We start from the raw sequence: 19,057 nt of genomic DNA, 5'->3' as shown, positions 1-19,057 counted from the left end.
AAATAAGGTCAGTAGGTGTCCTGCTATGCATAAACACATTTATAGTGTTTTGTAGGTTCAGAACTTTAGACATTAAAATTTTGAACACATTCATCCAGAAAGCCAGGGATCCACTTCTATTTATACCGTGAAGGTTTTGCCAAGGATATCACATTTCATTAATCCCAGTTTCCTGGAAAGGTGCTAACACTTTCCCTGCAGAGTGGGGTAGCCTAAAATGCGTAGACAATAATCAGTGTCTGATGGAATACAGGGTTGTGTTTTAAGAAGTGTATGACCATCCATGATCCTCAGCCTTCCTGTTCCCTGTGCTGCTGGGACATTTTTTGTGGTTGCTGTCTCAGCAATTTAGTCCCATAGTTCTAAACATTGGGAAAGCATGACAACATCTGGACTACAAGTACAGTGGAGGAGTGCACAAGAGTCACAAAAATAATTAGAAACTGCTTTAAATCATATTATTTTAACTTAAATTTGTAAGTAATTTACTTCCATCCCTACTGCAATTTGCAAAAAGCTCTTATTTTGGGAAAAAAAATTCTGTGCTCTTTGAGTTCAGGTAGTTCCTCCTAGCATGAAGTTGTTGTACAAAAAGCCTAAAGTGGATTCTGTCTGCTAGATAAGGGACTGAAAGAAGTTGCCCAAATGGAAAGATCTGTGCAACAAGCAATAAGCTTTCAGCCACTCTTTCTAAGCTGCATTTCCTAGGATTTATTTAAAGTCAAAACTAATTTCTTTGCCATCTGGAGAAAGGTTGATTGCACAGCCACGCTGTAATTTCAATAATTAAAAAAATGGGGAAGTCTATTAAAAAAACCACTGGACTCTTTTCCTTTGAATCCTGGTTCATGGACTTCTCAGGAGCTCAAGAACTCCTTCATAACATTAACCTTCCACCCTGCATGCATGCAGAAGGAAGAAAAAAAGGGGGTTGACAGGTTTTTATTTAAAGTTGTAAGAACTAGCAGGTTAGACTTTAATTAAGAAATGCTAGTTATTACATATTTTAACAACAGTGATAGGATCATAGCTAAAAGCTGAAGTACACTTAGGGATGTAGAAACAGCAGTAATGGGAGGAATCATAAGCCAGTTGTGTTGGGTTTCAAGCAGCAAACCACTTGTTGTGTCAGTCAGACACAGTTTGCTGCATTAAACCAGAGTCTAGAATTACTTTATAGCCAGGCTGATGAGACAGTGAAAAGGTCACAGTTCTGAAATCTTGGCTCCTCTTCCAAGAGATCATTTTACCAAATCTCTGCCATGCTCACCTCGCACAGAAGGAATATTTTTCATAGTCATAAAATTGACATTTGTTATCTGATCAAGCAAAAGAAACTGTGGTAATGTTTGCAAATTATATTCCCATTGCATCTGTATAACAAGGTAAGATTTATATTTCCTCTGTTATTTTTCCCAAAACTTCATTCCTTTCTTAGAAAATTCAAAATTGCCTTGCCCCACTCTTCTGTATTCTTTGTCACTGAATTTCTTCATAATTGAATATAATATATTGTCCCTATATCACACTGTAATGCACCATCTGTTTCACACAAACCTTAAATATATTTTCAGATCTCTCTGGATCAGCCCCATCTAACTAGTCACTTTCTTTTTCAGTGGTTCAGCTGATAGTTCTTGACTGCAGACAGAAGGTCTTTGATATTATCTATATAACTAATTCACAGTAACCAACACAGTCTACAGGTAACTGATGGCAGACAAGGAACTGAGGGGTCTGTGTCTTTTTCACCCTGCTGTGAGTGTGAACAACTGCAGATGATTTGGTGCTCTGGCACTCATAGGAGTGAAGGAATTTATCTCCTACATTATTCCAAAGGAGCAGTGATAATTGATATCAGATCTGGTCCAAAGTCAGAATTTCTGATCTGCAACAAGCACATTCTGTTTCAGAAGGGCTGATATAATTTTAGTAATCTGACTTGGATCAGAGACTAAGCAGGTGAAGCTGTCTCTCTGCAGAAGTTTGTGGTGGTAATTTTCCTTTGAACACTTTCGAGTCTGATAAAACATAATTTCTGTACAACCAAAAAAAAAAAAAAGAACATAAAATTGCAATCCACCTATAATTGAGATGTGCCTAAAAGCTGTCATATCCCTAGTCATCAATGCAACAAGTTTTGCAGGTTAGAAGGCTACTTGCACAATGGTGTCTGAAATTCCTGACGTCAGCTGCGGACATCTGCAAAGGCAGATATCAGTAGTTTCCTATTACTGAGAATAGCCTGTAAGAAAAACAGGAAAATGTCAACAGGTTCCAGTTTTGCAACGCATGATGACAAGGCAAGACTTACATAATCTATGATAGACCTTATTTTATATAGAAATAATTGCTCTGTGCACTCAGTTCAAATGGTTACAAATATAGATAATACCTCAACTATTTAACTGTGCTGCAGTATTTGTCAAGCATAAGGTCCTAAAAATGCAATTCTGCTTTTAAGTGTGTATGACACAGAGTTTAAACCAGACAAAATCCCATACGTGTTAGCAGAACTTAGTTTTAAATCAGTCAGGTATTAATCCCCAAAAGATTGCCTTGAAGATTCCCAGCAGTACAAAAATGGCTTGAGATCATTTCCAAAGCATCTGAAGCTGGTAGAACTGAGCAGGTTTTGGATCTCCTTTCTTACTGAGAGCATTGTGAGTGGTATTAATGTAGTATTTAATAATATATTGACCATTTTGTTGAACACTGATGTTTTCCACCACTAACAGTCACTGAGATCGACTATTTTTAGGTGATTGTCAAAATCAGTGTTTTAAAATCCACATATAAATTTCTTAAATCACTGACATGGATTTTAAAAAAGGCTGAGCAGCCATTGCTTTCTGTGTAGTCTTCAGTTTTATACCATAATTACCATTTGGGTTATTTAGTGTAAAGGTCTTTGGACAACATTTGAACAGTTAGAATGATTTATATTTTAATTTGCCATCCAATTCACATCTGTCTTAGTATATGTACTGAATCAAAAGGTAAGCAGATTGCAAACCACACTGTTTCCTTATTACAACCCTTTCTCTTATCACAGTTTCTCATGCCATTCTGGAGTCATATGGAATGAATAAAGGTTCGTTAGAAATCATTAATGTCTTTGCTGTTCAAGCAGGTCTATAAAAGCCCACACATAAGTTAGAAATTCAGAAGAAATTCAAATCAGAGATGTTTTCCTAACAGTTTTCTTTAGCACTAGTACGGTTTTTTAAAAGAAGACAGCACCTTGCAAGGAGGAAAAAAAGGCAAGTTTGAACTGCAGTTATCAAGGCAACAATGGTAAAAAAAATCTTTAACAGAAAACCAGATTTTTTATAATATATTTTAATTTGAAAAATAACCAGTTACATGGATTGTTAACATTTCAAGTCTCTTTATTATGTATACAATTTCAAGAGAAAGTGACCTCAATTTAGTACTGGTACAGAATAAGAAGTAGAAAACTTAAAGTATTTGTTTTGCCTGGGACCTGACCACTGGCACAAGTTTTACTCTATTGCCAATGGAGACCTTCAGTCTCTCATAGATACTAAAATTAAGTATGTCAAAAAAGATACTAAAACTAAATATGTCTTCTCTGAATCATTTGGAAACCTTCCAGATGCAAAGAGATCATCAATGTTGAACTTTCATTCCACATGAAATTTAAGAATAAGGATAAAAACAACCCTTGAGGTTAGTAAACAGGGGGCCTGAAGAGGGGGATGTGAGACTTTTTTTTCATTCTCTTTTTAAAAAATTTATATTGAAAGACTACTTGCTTGGCAGGAGTATTTATATAGATTAGGATATGCTTACTAATTCTGTTACACTGGTTGGCAACACCCTTTAAATGTCAAAGGAGATCCAAATTATATTCTTTAAAATTAGGACTTGTTGGCAAGTGTACTTGTGTCAATGGTAAAAGGTAATTCCCCAGTAGGAAACCTCCAGGATAGTCACTGATTTGGGGAGGGGAACATAGGAGGAGACTTTGTAAACACAGTCACTCAATTGGGCTTTTTTTTTATTTTATTTTTTTTTTATCTATAGTGTGAGATTTATGCATATGCAAAAGTTCCTCTGTTAACTCCATATGAAATCACTCTGGACTAGGGATTTTTTTTTTCCTTTTGGAGAGTCTTATTTCCTTGATAGCAAAGGAGATTTCTTTCTGCTGATGTATAATGTTGAATATGCTGTAAGAACTCCAGGCACATATTTCTAAGTAGCATGCACAATTACAGGTAACTGTCACTACAGTGGAAATCAATACACTTCTATGTGCTTGTAAGCAAGGAATTAATGATAGTGACCAATAAACAGCATCAATAACACCGGGGTACACCTGGGGCAGCTCATACTCTAAATTCAGAAAACATCAAATGCCTATAACTGTTACTTCTGTGAAGAAATAGACCTTTAAAATACTGTCATAAATAATGCAGGTGTTAGTGGGAATTGCATTCCTTGAGTAGGACTGTTTGTTCTGCAGTTTTCAAAATTCAGTTACTGCTCCTGGCAAACTGCTGGATTTCTGCATTATTTTTGCTGTATCATCTCCGGAGTAGAAGATGTATTCACATATGTTTCACCTGAATTTTGGAACTGTGTCAAAGAGACATGCAGGTTTACTATAATGCACTCATATGCATACCTGGAGTTAAAACCTTCAACGACTTTGGCTTAACTGCATAAACTATCAGCTTTTTTCTCTAGATATTTAAAAACAATCTCATATAAAAATATGTGAATATAGAACAAACTGCTTGCACAGTATAAAAATCTTTGAAATCTGTAACTTGGCTGTCTGAAAGACTTTATTGATTGGTAAAGATTTAACCATACTTCATGTGTTTGCAGGGCTGACTGGAGGAGCCCTCTCTGGAACATAATCATTGCAGCAGTTTCATTTCCATTGGGGCCAAAATAATGAGCAAGGCTCAGAGCACATGGTGGATGGAAGGAAATATGCCTCAGAGGTAAAGTCAATGAAAGAACAGCCAAAGTCAAGTTTTTAAGGTCTGTTCACATATATCATTCCTAGGGGGGACAAAAAGGCATATGGTAGATAAGTTTCATAGTTATTTTATTTTGCAATACCATCCCTGCATGTGCAGAGTTGACTTTGCAAGAGCAAACTGGGTTATGTTGACCATGCTTATTAAGCTAAATTTAGATAATCTAAAACCATATTTAAATAATGAAATATGGCTGTAGGGTACAGGTATGAAAGTAAATAACCTCTGTTAAATGTTTAAAAGGTCAGCTGTACAAGTGCATTGAGCTTGATACTACATCAGCTGCTTTTTAGAGAGCCTGATCACCCGATGCCCCACTATAATTGTAGCTGGAGCTCCTCAAAACTACAAGCATTCTGATCACTGCAAGGTGGTTGGGTTTTTTGGTTTTTTTTCCTGGCTTTTGAAGGACAGCAAATAAGAAAGAAACCCAGAAGAAATTAATGAAGCAAAGAGGAAGAAATGTTATCTAGTTAAGAGTCCCAGCAGCTGTCCAGTACATTAAATATCTTCAGATAATGAAGCAAGGTCTAATTTACAGAGGTTTAAAACCATATTTAAAACAACAGGTTTTATTTGTTTTCCAGTGCCTTAAAGTCCTAGAAGTGCCAATAGTTGTCACCATACTATAAGCTAGTCATGTTCAATCCATGTAATGTTATCTTTGGCAGCCTTTTAGATTTTATGAACATTCCAACATGACAAGCTGGGGAGATGGATTATGCATTTTTAATCCAGGCATTAGGAACACACAAGCAGAACTACCTTCCTGTTCTCTGTCAGAGTGATGAAGTTATCTCACTTGATACAGCCAAGAAGGGGGTGTTCCCTTAGAATTGCTTTTAGTTGTAAAGAGATAGTGCACTTCAGCTGTGTTTAAACAGCACATGATTAAGTGTTTACTAGTTTGCTTTGAATCAACGTTGAAACAGTAAAGATGTTAAGTTGAAAATACAGCAATTCAGATTTAAAATTAAAAGGAATTAGAAAAAAAGGTTTGAAATAATTTTAAAATTATGTGCATTGTATGATAATTTCCATGTTCTGTTTCTGTATTTTAGAATGTCCTTTTTGTATTTTAAGAAGTTTCTATATTTTTTCTTGTGATGTTGCTGAAACATTATACGGGTAACCCAGGACTAGTCTACTGCCATAGGGTTATTTAGGTCCTACAGACTACTAAGCATATTCTTAGGTGAGATGGCATTTAAAGGAAGTCTTATGATTTACAAATTGGAAGTTTATATTTCAAAGAAAAAAAAAGCTCAAGATACAATATGCAACACTGGGCTGAACAAAATTTCCTTAACACTCTGAGACATTCACAGCCATACCATAATGTTTTGCAGTAACTGGCACTGTTGTAGGTAAATATTGTACCATGTGTAACAAAGTGATTACACTCCTCAAAATGCTATTTAATGTACTGCAGTTTTAAAGACATAGAAATAAAGGCATGCACTGGAAACTGTTAGCAACAGAGTTAGAAAATATATTTCCGTTGCAAGCTGTGCTTTTCCACGTCTCTGTGTACTTACCCCTAAATTGCTTTCAGGAATCTGTTCGGTTCTGCCTACCCAAGGTAAAGCCTGAGTGAGTCCTGACAATGCCAGGGCAATTCAGCTGACCACCATAAATCTGTGAGCATTCACAAACACATTCTCAGTTTCTTAGGTCAGACCCTAGGAGTTCAGAGTGTCTTTTCTATTTCTCACTAATTGTGGCATTTCTTTGTAATAGAACCAGCAAAATTGATCCTGTCAATTGGTTTTTAGCTCCATCTCGATCACTGGAAGGGAGACAAGTATTTGGGTGCAGCTGAGGCTTTCAACAAGCTGGGTGTCTTGGCAATTGTCACTGCTTTCCTGGAGTTACTGACATACTGAAAACACATTTTTCTCTTCCCTTTCCTTATCAAAGCTGCAGTGATGAGGACTAGAAAAAATGTACCTTTATGTTAAGTAGGTGGAGATGATTGTATCTTATCCTGATATAGCAAATATTTCCAACTTTGCCCATGCTTCTAGATGGATGTTTTACCCAAATATCCATTTAAACCACAGACCCTTCAAGAAGAGCTGTGCTCTAAAACGAGTACTAGTGAACTTGTGTTGTTACATTCACTTTTGTAACAGGCAATGTTCACATCTTTTATGTTTGTTTTCTACTTAATTTACAGCAATGTGGACTTTCTCAGACTGTTTGAGTCGTGTGTGGCACTCCTGTCTTATCAATCAGAAAATTCTAGATCACAACTCCAAGAAATTTTGAATCCATGCATGACATACTCAGACTTTCAAAACCAGCTGGGGCAGGAAAAAGAATTCCTTATTAGTAATTTTTTATTTTAAGGAAACGTCATAATACTGTACTATACATCATTATATACTGATAAGATATAATTACTCATAGTTAACATTGAAAAAAAGATACTAGCAAAGTGCTTCCAAAGCAAATTCAAAGGATAAGCACATACAATCAGTGCAAGAATATAGTTCTGAATCACAGATTTTTGCACATTGTTTGTATTACTCTGTAAAGCAGAAGGAAAAATTCCTATTGTTTTCTTTAAAGTTCTAAATTTTGTCTTGTTCATAATGAGTTTGCAAAGTTCGACTAATTATTACTTATGAAGCCTATTCTTATTCTTGATTATGTAAAAATAAAACTATCATTGTGTATTTAGGATTTCAAAATACATTTTCAGTTACAGGTTTGCTTATGCAATGAAAACCTCAATGGTATCTTGAAGGTCTTGAATTCAGCAAAGACTAGGGTAAACATAATCACAGCCTGATCTTAATAATATAGAGCATAGTTAAATTAAAATGTATGCTATCTCTCATCTGTCTTTTTGAAGATATCAAAGTAACGCAGGAGTTCATCTGAATGAAGCTATTGAGATTTGAGAGTTCAAAGCATGATCCTGGGCTTTAGTTTATGGGATCTTTTAAGAAATTTTGTATTGTTAGGGCTCCATCCTGTAGGCAGAGATGGGCTTTTTGTGCAGAAGTAAGAGTCCACCATTACTGGTTCACCATTACTACCAACTCCTGCACTTCTATCCATCTGTCTATTTAAAATTAACCTTAGAGTTCATCACCAGCACAGCCTCAAATAACCATACTGGAATTTCACTCCATTAAAGGAAGGAAAAATAACACCAGAATGCACGTTTCTTACATTGTCTTCTAAAGCAGTGACTATTCACACTAAGTCCCTCATAAAGTCACAAGATAATCAGAGGTAGCACTGTTACAATACTGTTTCATTTCTGATTCTATGCTCAGTGTTTTAAAAGGAATTCTGTGATAGTTGCTGTTTTATTTCACCTGCACATCTAATAAATAATTATTTGGCGTATGCCCATGATAAAATAAAGGACCTTGGTCTGGCTGTACATTTAAGTCACACACTTATGGCACCAATATCACTATTTCTCAAGCACAGCAATTCTTAGCTTTACAAATGGCTACTGTCAGGACAACTGAATTATCTAAGAGCCAGCAGTGGCAAAGGTCCAAAGAAGATAAAGTCAGACTCCACAAGGAACAACATAAAGCATTGGAACAGAAATTAGGTTTCCATACCCCACTATGTAATTTATATGGGTTTTGACTGAAATGAAGTACCTGCCTTAAATTCTGTAAGCAAACATTATCTGTTAGGGTTTTGCAGCACATGTTGCTACAGATAGAGCTGCTTCTTTTACATTTGCTTGCCTCTGACTATACAGCAATGCTGTAAACATTTGCAGGTCTTCATGCTTCCACAATAAAATACAAAGAAATTTCAAATTGCTGTTCCAAATATGGTGAAAAGCTGAATTGTTTTAAATACAATATACCACCTCTGCAGAGAAATTTCAAATTGCTGTTCCAAATATGGTGAAAAGCTGAATTGTTTTAAATACAATATACCACCTCTGCTGCAATAAGTTTCATTCAGCAGGACATACTCCCAGGACAACCTTTTCAGCTAACCAATGTATGTATCCAGCAACTGGATCACCAAGGCCTTGGTCAGTGAGTTTCCACCACAATGTAGGAACAAGTATATCAGAAGCTGTGAAATTAATCAATTTACCTTCTATCTGGTTGGCTTGTGTACCTTTGCTGCCTTGTGTCATTAGTCTGGTAAGCATGTTGACAGAAGTCCATAATCTAGTTTAATTCAATGTAGTGCATTTGTAAGAAACACAATGAAATCGTACCAAGACTTGTCTTCATTTCATTCCAAAACAAGTTCTGCATTTCTGCATAATTTTTCATATGAAACAGGTATTGAGAGAGCACTAGCGATTTACACCTGGGAAAAAAAAAAAAAAAAGGAGATCATTTAGTTTTATTCTCCTGGCTTGGAATTAAAGGAAAAAAACTATTAATTGAAAGTGCAGAAGAGAGAGCACAAACTGCAGATAAGCACACAGCAGCTAAAATGCAATACTTCAGCTTAGTCTTAGACCTCCACCTTGATGAAGGAAAATTTCCCTCTTGTAAAAAAAAAAGTGTATTTTCCTCATAATATCAATCTCTGATGCAGAATCATGAACAAAATGGGAGGTCATCCATGAACCAGGGAATGAGGGACTCAGTACTCATAAGCATTCTCCACTTCTATGCTAATTAAAAGGCAGACAAATAACATTCAGTCAGATATTCCTGCCATCCTCATCAGCAATACATGTTCCTATTACCTTGTTAAGCAAAGCTAGTAAAGTACCTCTTTCTGTTCATAAGAATATAAAAACAATTATGAAGAGGCAAACAATTCTCTCAGGTAACTGATATATTCTTAATGAGCAATCCTGAACCACAGCGCTTTCTCCGCCTTAGTTCAGCAACAGCATCATCCCTTCAACTGCCATGAACAGAAGAATAATCACTTTCACTCCTCTGAATTTTTGAGAAAAAAGATAATGGAGCATGTGGGAAAAGTGAGAACAGAGACACAGATACATCACTTTGACTTGTTCCGAAGGAGTTACCTTCCTTGGGATGGCAAAAAAAACCAAACCAAACTTCATAAAGAGATCACAAATGGAACCCCACTGAGAAATGGGGAAAAATATGTTAGGCAGAACAGCTTCTTATACAGAACTGTTTCCCTAAGAATCCCTTTAAAAATCTCTCTAACTGGCTATGTCCTTTATCTTAGGTTTAGAGTGGGCCTGAGCTGCAGAGCTGTGGGTTCAATCAGTTGAAGACCTTTGCATGTGTGCACAAGAGTGACAGAAAGTGGACCACTGCATCTACTGGTTTGTCTCAAGTTCTTTCTGACATAAAGACTTCACCCTTCTTCCTTTAGTGTAACTCCTTCAGAAATAATTTTTAATAAAATACAAGTAAAAACATTAGGTAGAAACAACTTTGAAAATCAAATAGACCTGATTATGACAACCAAGAAAATGAATAAGTGATTCATAGTCTAGGAATTGGTAAGGAAAAGGAAATGTCCTTAACTTGATCAAGGAAAGGTAAGCTCATTTCACAGTATATCTAGACTTTGAATACCAGGGAAGGAGAGTTCTTGTATTTTTATGTCAGAGAAAGATAATGAAATACAAACAGGATTGCAGTTTGGGACATAAAGCTATCACTATATTGACATCTAATAGGACTTACTGACAATATAAAAGAGATGGAAAGGAAAATTACCTAATGTAGTAATTTGAATGGGTGATTTCTTGAGAAGGGGAAGGGGAAAGGGAAGGGGAAGGGGAAGGGAAAAGAGAATTTAGAAAAATACCACCAGGATTCCCAGTATACTGCTGCCTATGTTGTGGTAATGCATTACAGCTTCCTTGCAGGCCTTATTCAAGTTTTTCTGTATTAGCAGAGAGATCAAATAAAATGCATTTATTTTTTTGACTGTTTGAATCTTTTGCAATACTCTGAGGTAACCAAGAGATGACACAATAAAAACTGCAGCTGGAAATGAGCACTTCCCTCACCACCAATCTATCACCACCTAGATGATCCCCTTTTTGATCATCACCTTCACTTCCCATTTTATCTTTGGGGAGCTACTGCTCACATTTTACAGACCTTTGAAATTGAGAACCTGGAATATCTCAGACTCACAGATTCATGGAATGACCAGGGTTGGAAGGGATTTTAAAGACAATCTAGTTCTAATCCCCCTACCCTGGGCAGGGACACCTTCCACCAGACCAGGTTGCCCAGAGCTCCATCCATCATGGCCTTGAACTCTTCCAGGGATATCCATTATGTCCCTGATATTCACTGTATTGGCCGATGTGTAACTTCTGCTTAATTTTCCTCATAAATATACACATACACACACCGGGGTGGAAATCTAGGAGTGAGATGGGAAAAGCCCAAAGCAGATACAGCAGAATCAAAACTCTGCCACAGCCATGAGGACCCAGGCCAGGCCCACACCACTGAATTCAGCCACAGAAGAGCCTGCTGGGCTCACCCTGTGAGGACCAGCACTGATTTTGTCATCACCAGGTGACAGTTTCCTAAGCACTGTTTTTGACCCTTTGGTCACAAAAGCATCAACACTTCACAGAAAACCTGGTGGCACAAGGGGATGCTTTTCTGACGAGACAGATTTGATGTATGGTGGTGATTCAACTTGCTCTTGCTGTCACTGGAGTCTTTAGCAAAATGCTCATTAACTGCAGCTGAACTGGGTAAAGCAGTGAATGGGGTCAAGACTGGAAAAGTTAGTGTCTAGCATAACTAAATCTAATGCAATTAAACCTCACGTGTATCCAGAGGAATGCAATAATGTGAGTCGCTAATGGTTGGACTTGATGGTCTTAGAGGACTTTTACAACCTACATGATTCTGAGATTCTAATATAAAAGACCAAGATATGCACTGCCAATACTTTTAGAAATGGTACCTCAGAGCATATGCTCTCCTGCCCTGCTGTAAGCTCGATCCTTCAGCTGGAGGGTGTTAACCAGGAGACAGCTGAGGCCTGGGGCAATCTGGTCATCTGGGCTGTCTCTTGAAACTAAACTGCTTCCTCATGATAAGGAGACACTAACCCTTGGTACCCCAGCAACGTGACATGAGGAAATGTTTAGATTTACCCTTCAAAAATGTGTTAGGACAGATTTGGTAGTAGTGGCGCAAAAAGCTGTCAGCAAATGATGCAATAGGACCACCCCTGTCTTATCAGGAGGTTCCCCATGAGGAAGGGCAAGGAGGGGGACATCCACAGCCCCTTCTCTGCGAGTGATTTGTCTTCCCTGCCCCCCTCAGGGGAGGCCAGATCTGCCCATCCCCTCTGTCCCTCACCAAACTGTGTGCTCTTGCACTAATCTGCACTATTGTGAAGTGTAACTTAATATCCTCTCAAGACCCTCTGTTCTTAATTATCTTCATGGGGTAATACAGGTTCTTTCTGCAACATATTTTGGAGATATGGTCCCATGGATCCATGTCTTCTCTCTGTGAAAAAGCAGGTGTTTAAGAGAAATGCCTGAAACTATCACAGTCCAGCTATTCAGAGTGCTTTTAGCCCTTGAACAAGTTCTGCAGGTTTAGTGTTAAGGCAGGATTTCCCAAGGCTGTCAGCTAACCATCTTGTGGTTTCTTTTACATATCTCACAACAAAGTTTGTAACATGGATTCTTTTGTTATTAGGTCAAGAGAGAGAAAGGCTCCAGGGAAATCCTCCAGACAGCTTTAGATAGTTATTGCAAAGGAAAGCTCTGCCAAGACCTACAGAATTGTTTCCTACTTCACTCATTGTACCCTGCTCCGCCTCCTCGGTTCCCCTGGCATGAACATTGCTGTCCTATCCTGTGATCCTTTAGCTAGGCTTCCAAGTATTTGCTATAGACATATTTGTTTCTTCAACTGACATTTTAACTCATTTGAGAATATCTGATTGATGAGAGAGAGGTGGAGAACAGTTAATTGGCTCAAGCAGTTACAAGACCAGACACTTACATATAGGAGATCAAGCTCTAGATCTACTTCTGAAATCTCATTTCTGTGATACTACAGCAAGTTGTGTCAGTTTTGAGAGGAGCATAGGTGGAATTCAAATAAATTATTCAACAGAACAATATAGTAAGTATAAAGGACCATCTATTAAAACTTATTTGTGTTCAAGGTTGTGACATACACTGTGCTCTTACTCATGTTCTTCTGTGTATCTGCAAACCTACAGGGATATAGTTATTCCAGTGAGATGGTTAGACTAAAAAGACTCAGCAGCTACTCCTGAGCTCTTATTCCTAAAGGCCATACTTTAAAATCTCCAAACACCACAACAGAAATCATCCACTTGCCACAGGGGTCGAGCTTCTGTTATCTAGGAGACCTTTTAGGTAGTCAATACTTCAAGAAAATTAAAAGCTTCTTTTTAAATGGCTAAACAAGGAGTTAAGTATCCATTTAAATATACTGAGGTGATGTGACACCTGCAAAGCCATGAAGAAAAGTGGTGCAAATTTGGGAACAGAAATTAATTTCTGCACAGGGCTCCCATTCTAGACGTGTCTCAGTTCCCTACAGCAGACCTACCATTAAAACACCTACCACTGCTCTCTCTGAGACAGCTATGTGAGCTGTCCTGGCATGTTGTCAACTCCTTCTACATGTCCAGTTTTCCAGGCTGCAAACCTTTACACAATGAGAAAAGAGGGGACTAAATTTCTAATCCTTGATCTTACCCTCATGCTCCTGGCTCAGAGCACAGGAGCAGCTGGTTCTAGTTTGACCACATACCTAACAAAGACAGTGGTTAAACAGAAGTCACTTCAGTGTAGGCTTCTGTGACAAAAAAGTCACGAAAATCTTGAATTTCTGCTGAAAGACAACGGGAATGACCATTTAAGACAACAGTGAAGGAAACAAACATAATGCACCATTTTGCAAATGAGCGGAGGCACAAGAAAACTTACAACAGGTTCCAGAAGATGCCTTTGGCACCTGTAATGAAACTTACAGAATGACAGTGGCTAAATTCAGTAGAGAACTCCAGAAAGCAGACACCAGGCTGCCTCTCTCATTTATGAGGCACTAAATTCCACTGTTGTGCAGGAATGCCATGTGCAGTAGTGCCCACACAGCAACCAGCTCATGGAGACCTAAGTGTCCAGACAGAATGGGGACAAGGTGTCACACTGCCACTCCAGGGGTATTTAGAAAGGAGAGAGACATTGTGGTCTTTGTTCCAGGACCAGAAAGTGAGTCCTGGCTTGTTTTATTTACCATAAGAGGATTGGTAATAAGTTCACCACAAAGCACAGCAGACATGCTTGATTCCCTTCTGGAAAAGCAAGGAGTGTTGGTAGCTGGCACATTAATTCAGGAAGTAGGTGACTCTTCCCTGCTCAGCCTGAGGCATCCCTGTCGCCTCTGCAAGTGCCTTGATAGGCAGCCTTTGAAACAGCTACACTGTTTTTTAACAGGAACTCTTCACTGATGTAACCTGGTAGTACTTACATGGTGAGTGTGATATCACACCTCTGTAAACTCATAAAACAAAGTGGCAGCAAACAAGAATATGTAACTAAATTAGTTCTTTTTAGCCACCTAGCCTGTCTCTCGTGGTTAGCACTTTTATTCTTTGGTTGGGTAGCTTTTCCCCTGCCAAATGAAAAAGGTAACACTTAGTGCCAGTAAAGAAGCATTAGCTCATGTTTGTTCAATGCCTACCTGATCAATGCAAGAGTGCTAGGTACTAGAAGTGAAACACACCTTAGCACTCAAAGGTGTGCAGGCTGACTAGTTGCCCCAGTGCCCAGGCTAGGATGGCTACTGATACTGAAGAGCCTTAAGCCATAATAGAAAATAAGTAGAAAAAATAAATAAATAGAAAAGAAGTGCATTATAGACATATAAATAAGAAAGCATGTAAAGCACAACTAAACAGGAATACACACTTTTCAGAAAATTAAATTGAGCTTTCTCTATTTCGATAAAAAGCAGTTCAGTCAGTCATGTTTCCTCCTGCATGAGTTACTGGATGCAAGATGCAAGAGAAAATTCCTTAGGTTAATCCTTTTTATCTCAACCCGTTTTAGCAGGAACTTAGTATGAATGCCTCTGCAAGAACCTCTGAACACAATGTTGAGATGCAATGCACTAGTCACTGGGGAAAATTGATGCACAATCATGAGACTTCTGTATTATTTACACAGTATCATACCTCAGCAGCTTGTTTACCCAAGAGCTGTTCAGCTCTGATATCCTGGGTGTTCCCACTCTGCTATGGTTGCACTGCAGGGGTAGATTACTAGATTACATCCTGATTGCCATAACCCTATAGGTGGGGGCCATGGAGGCTGTATATGTCCTCTGTATGCTGACATGAAGGAGGAAATCCAGAGCAGTAAAATTGACAGACATGAAATAAATTAAAAAAAACAAAGAGATGCAGACCAGGACAAAATTGGCTTTCTGGGGTGCAAGAGACATGGCTTTTGAAATACCACAAAGATCTTTTAACATTTACTTTTACAGTGTGCTTGTGTGAACCAAGGTGCCCGCCTTGAGTCCTAACAGTGATATTGAAATATCTCATAACTGAGAGAGAAAGGTAGAGAAGCTACTTACACTCATACAGAGAGTGAGGCAACAGTGGTGCCATGGCTGAAATGAGCACCACCATTCATCACGTGAGAAAACTGAAGCAGAAACTGGTTTAAATAACTGATTAGATTTTCATATGAATATTCACTGTACCCTTTAGAAAAACCCACAACTGGTTAATGATGCTTTCCTATGCTTAGCTGTATTTACTGTATGTGTGAATTTGTCCTTGCCCAGAGCTCATTGCCAGAAATTAAGGCACTGGAAGTGTCTGCTCTGCTGCCCATGCTTTGCCCAGTGGCTTTCCATAGGCTCAGGGATGTCCAGCTAAACCAGAATGTGCCAGACCTACAGAGCCTGCTTGGTAGTGCTGATGTGGCTTTGTTCAGGCTCCCTGCACACAAATGACTTCAATATTCTTTTTCTTTTTTTTATGCCTGGGAAACTTCCAGACAGAAGAAAACAGAGAAAAACTTACCTTGTTCCTATAGGGGTTGTTTCTGGCATGTGGCTTTTAGGCATGTGCGAAACAATATAACAGCAATTGCTTATAGAAAATGGGAGCATTTAAATACACAGATTCACCTAAATATGATCTTTTAAATCTGAACGTCTTTTTTTATGCATCAGAAAGTAATTATTCCTTTTTTTTTTCCGCAGTCTTGTTTCACCTTTAAGGAAAGGAGTAAATCACAATCAATGGCACATCCTTAATAGGTGAGTTCTGTTGTATCCTCTTCTTTCACAGGCTGAGCTTTCAGGATACCATGGGTTTTATTCAGGCTGTTGTGTCAGTGGGCAGGTGATCATAGCCTTTTTCACAGTGACATCTATTGGCAAAAGCAATCTGCAAAGGGCCTCTTTTTCTATTGCAAGGCTTTTAGAGTGCCTGTTCTCCTCTCTTTGGCATTTTTATTTTCTCTACCTTGCAGCACTCAGTTGTTCATAGTCAGTTCAGGATTTTAGATTACTTAATATAGCTTAGCCTGATATCATCTTTTCTAACCTAGTATTCCTTTTCTCAATCAATCATTTATTTATTTTCAACAGGGGAAGATTTTATATCATCAGCACCATTTGCCAGTTTATTTATGAAACCATAAACTATAAAAGAAGTTGAAGCTTAAACAGGACACAGGGAAAACAGAAATCAAGAAAAAACTGTCTGAAAAACACCAGGAATGACTGGGTTCATTTTTTCCTCAAAACCACCCAAGTGCTGCTGAAAAAAAATATGGAGACCACATTTCTGTCTGTTGTTCATACAACTGTAGAAAGCAAAGGGACTGGAAACAAAGTGTTGACATTAAAACAGCTGATATTTCATTCAAAATGTTTAAAAATCAGAGACAGGAAAATAATTAAATCATCTTCTCAAAAATATGTATTTCTACCTGCTGCATATAACCTATAAAATTTTCATCTGAAAAATTAAATTGGCAGGAGTAGCTACAAATTATTCAAATTTATCTACCCAAGTATGTGGGTGATATGTGACTAAATAGAAACAGACACAGGAATCGACTGTGCAGCACATCAGCTCTGTTATGCAGAGGCAGAAAATCTTTGTTTTCACATGACAACTCAGTACTCTCCTGTCAGAGACACTCCCTGTCCTCAAATTCTGCTGCACAGGAGAAGAGACATAGATCACACATGCAAATGTTTCACCAAGGTGAAAACTTGTACTCGGCATAAAAGATGGAGAGGTTGACAGAAACAGGAAACAAAACATGAATTTGAAACATTTTATTTCAGCTTTTCAGCATTATCTCCTGTCTCACAAAAACAGCAGACACAGAAAAGGCCCTCTGTCACTGAGTCAAGTACTTCACAAATAAAATATGGAAATAACAGTGTCTAAGAGATTAAATCACAGTCCAAATCTTTGTACTTCACACCTGCAACTAGAAAGCAAGATCAGACTGGGTGGGAGAACAACAAAATGTAACAGCTAGGTCAGAAGTGAGATGCATTCTATCTAACTGCAGAGTGATAAGGGAGATTGTCACCATGGCTTTTTTTAGACTAATTAATACATAGTGAAAGAAAGAAGCCACATCTCTAGGGCAAGATCCCTCTGGTATTCATACCTTCATGCTGAGCTTACAAGCTGAAGGTGCTCCAAGTTTTTCAATTATTTGCAGCTTTTAATACATGAAGATTTATCTCTAATAATCTGCTTCTTTCCTATTTACTGCTACAAGAATCTAAATCTAAAATTTTCTTTCCATTAAGTTTACAAAAACTGTACAACATATATATATATATATATATGTATGCCATTTTATTCATATGCCATATTCCACCTTGTTTTCCTGTGAAGTTATTTTGAATTTATTTATTAACTACTCAGGGTTTTTTTTCTTCAACTAAGGATTCTTAGAATTCCTTTAGGTCCCAGTTCATGTCTGGAAGCAACTCATCTCTAAAGGAGCAGAAAAAATGTAGGTGCATAGCAAATGGGTGTATGGCTTTAAACAGATGTCTGCTGTATTTTCAGCCCACTGCACTCCTAAAGGAAGGCAGCTACTTCTCAGGCTTTTTCTCTGACATAAAGAAAATTCCCCGCTGATGTTAAACATGTGCAATGTTAAAAACATAATGAAAATGACCAGAAAATGCTATAAGCATAGCAGAGCACACTGCTTCCCTCCTGTGCCAAAAACAGCAGAGCTAACCCCAGGGCTCTACTGTGGTTTATTTAATTCTGAGAATAAGTTTATGGGTGATCAACCTTCCAGCAGTCCACAATTCTTGACAGCTACTATTTTCAGCAAATACACTCTATGGTTTTTTGGTCACTGAGCATTTCATTCTTCTTAATATTAAGGCTCCAAGTGTGTCAGAGGGTTAAGAGCTGATCAAAGAAACCTTCGGCTGCATGGGGAGGGGGGGGTGATGACATATTTCAGCCTCGTTTGCTGTAGAGTACAACAGGGAGCTCAGAGTTGAGATGAAATTCTCTGGGAGCACATGGAGGGGTCTGTTTGAGCCTCAGTGTAGCTTGGGCATAGAGGAAATTAGTGACTGAGGGTGCAAGCAAGTGCTCGGAGCTGAGACTGTGTCCATATTGTCACTTTACAGTTGCAGCAGATGGACAACCTGAGAAGCTGTTCCCAAAGGATTTCAGGCAACTGACCACTTCTAGTCTTTTTCAGGTGTCACCACTAACTTTCAGCTAGGCTAATCTAACATGAACATGGCATCTCCACATAAGGGGAATTACTTTGAATGATAACTTCTAATACTCATTAGCATAATTATAAAAATAGTCAATAGTTCTAAAATGCACTATCAGAAACTTCTAGAATTGATGGCATGTCTTACCACTGCCAAAAATATTTTATTTGGAACATAAAGACATTATACTAATACTATACTGCCCAGAGACAGACTTCAAATGATAGGTGACAATTTTTTCCAAACCTAAAGACGCAGGTGCTAATTATAAAATGAAAGCTTTCTCTGTAAAACTTTAAGCTCTTCAATAGAAAAGACAAGACACATTCA

General features: G+C 38.0%; 1 long non-coding RNA gene across 3 annotated transcripts; it reads left to right on the top strand.

Moving 5' to 3' along the window:
• The first annotated feature begins 1,262 nt into the window (after positions 1-1,262).
• On the top strand, positions 1,263-10,939 carry LOC146442189 (uncharacterized). 3 transcript variants are annotated; one of them, XR_014849567.1, is made up of 3 exons: positions 1,263-1,385; positions 4,861-4,979; positions 10,176-10,939. It is a non-coding gene; the product is annotated as an uncharacterized LOC146442189 (long non-coding RNA). The 3 variants fall into 3 exon arrangements; XR_014849566.1 differs by lacking the exon at positions 1,263-1,385 and adding an exon at positions 3,151-3,297 and having other exon boundaries at positions 10,176-10,938; XR_014849568.1 differs by lacking the exon at positions 1,263-1,385 and adding an exon at positions 3,607-3,693.
• Positions 10,940-19,057: the final 8,118 nt, after the last annotated feature.

The sequence above is a fragment of the Lichenostomus cassidix genome, chromosome 2 (genome assembly GCF_008360975.1).
Source record: "Lichenostomus cassidix isolate B80296 chromosome 2, HeHo_3.0, whole genome shotgun sequence".
In the NCBI taxonomy this organism is placed as follows: domain Eukaryota; kingdom Metazoa; phylum Chordata; class Aves; order Passeriformes; family Meliphagidae; genus Lichenostomus; species Lichenostomus cassidix.
This window is presented reverse-complemented; position numbering and strand designations above follow the sequence as displayed.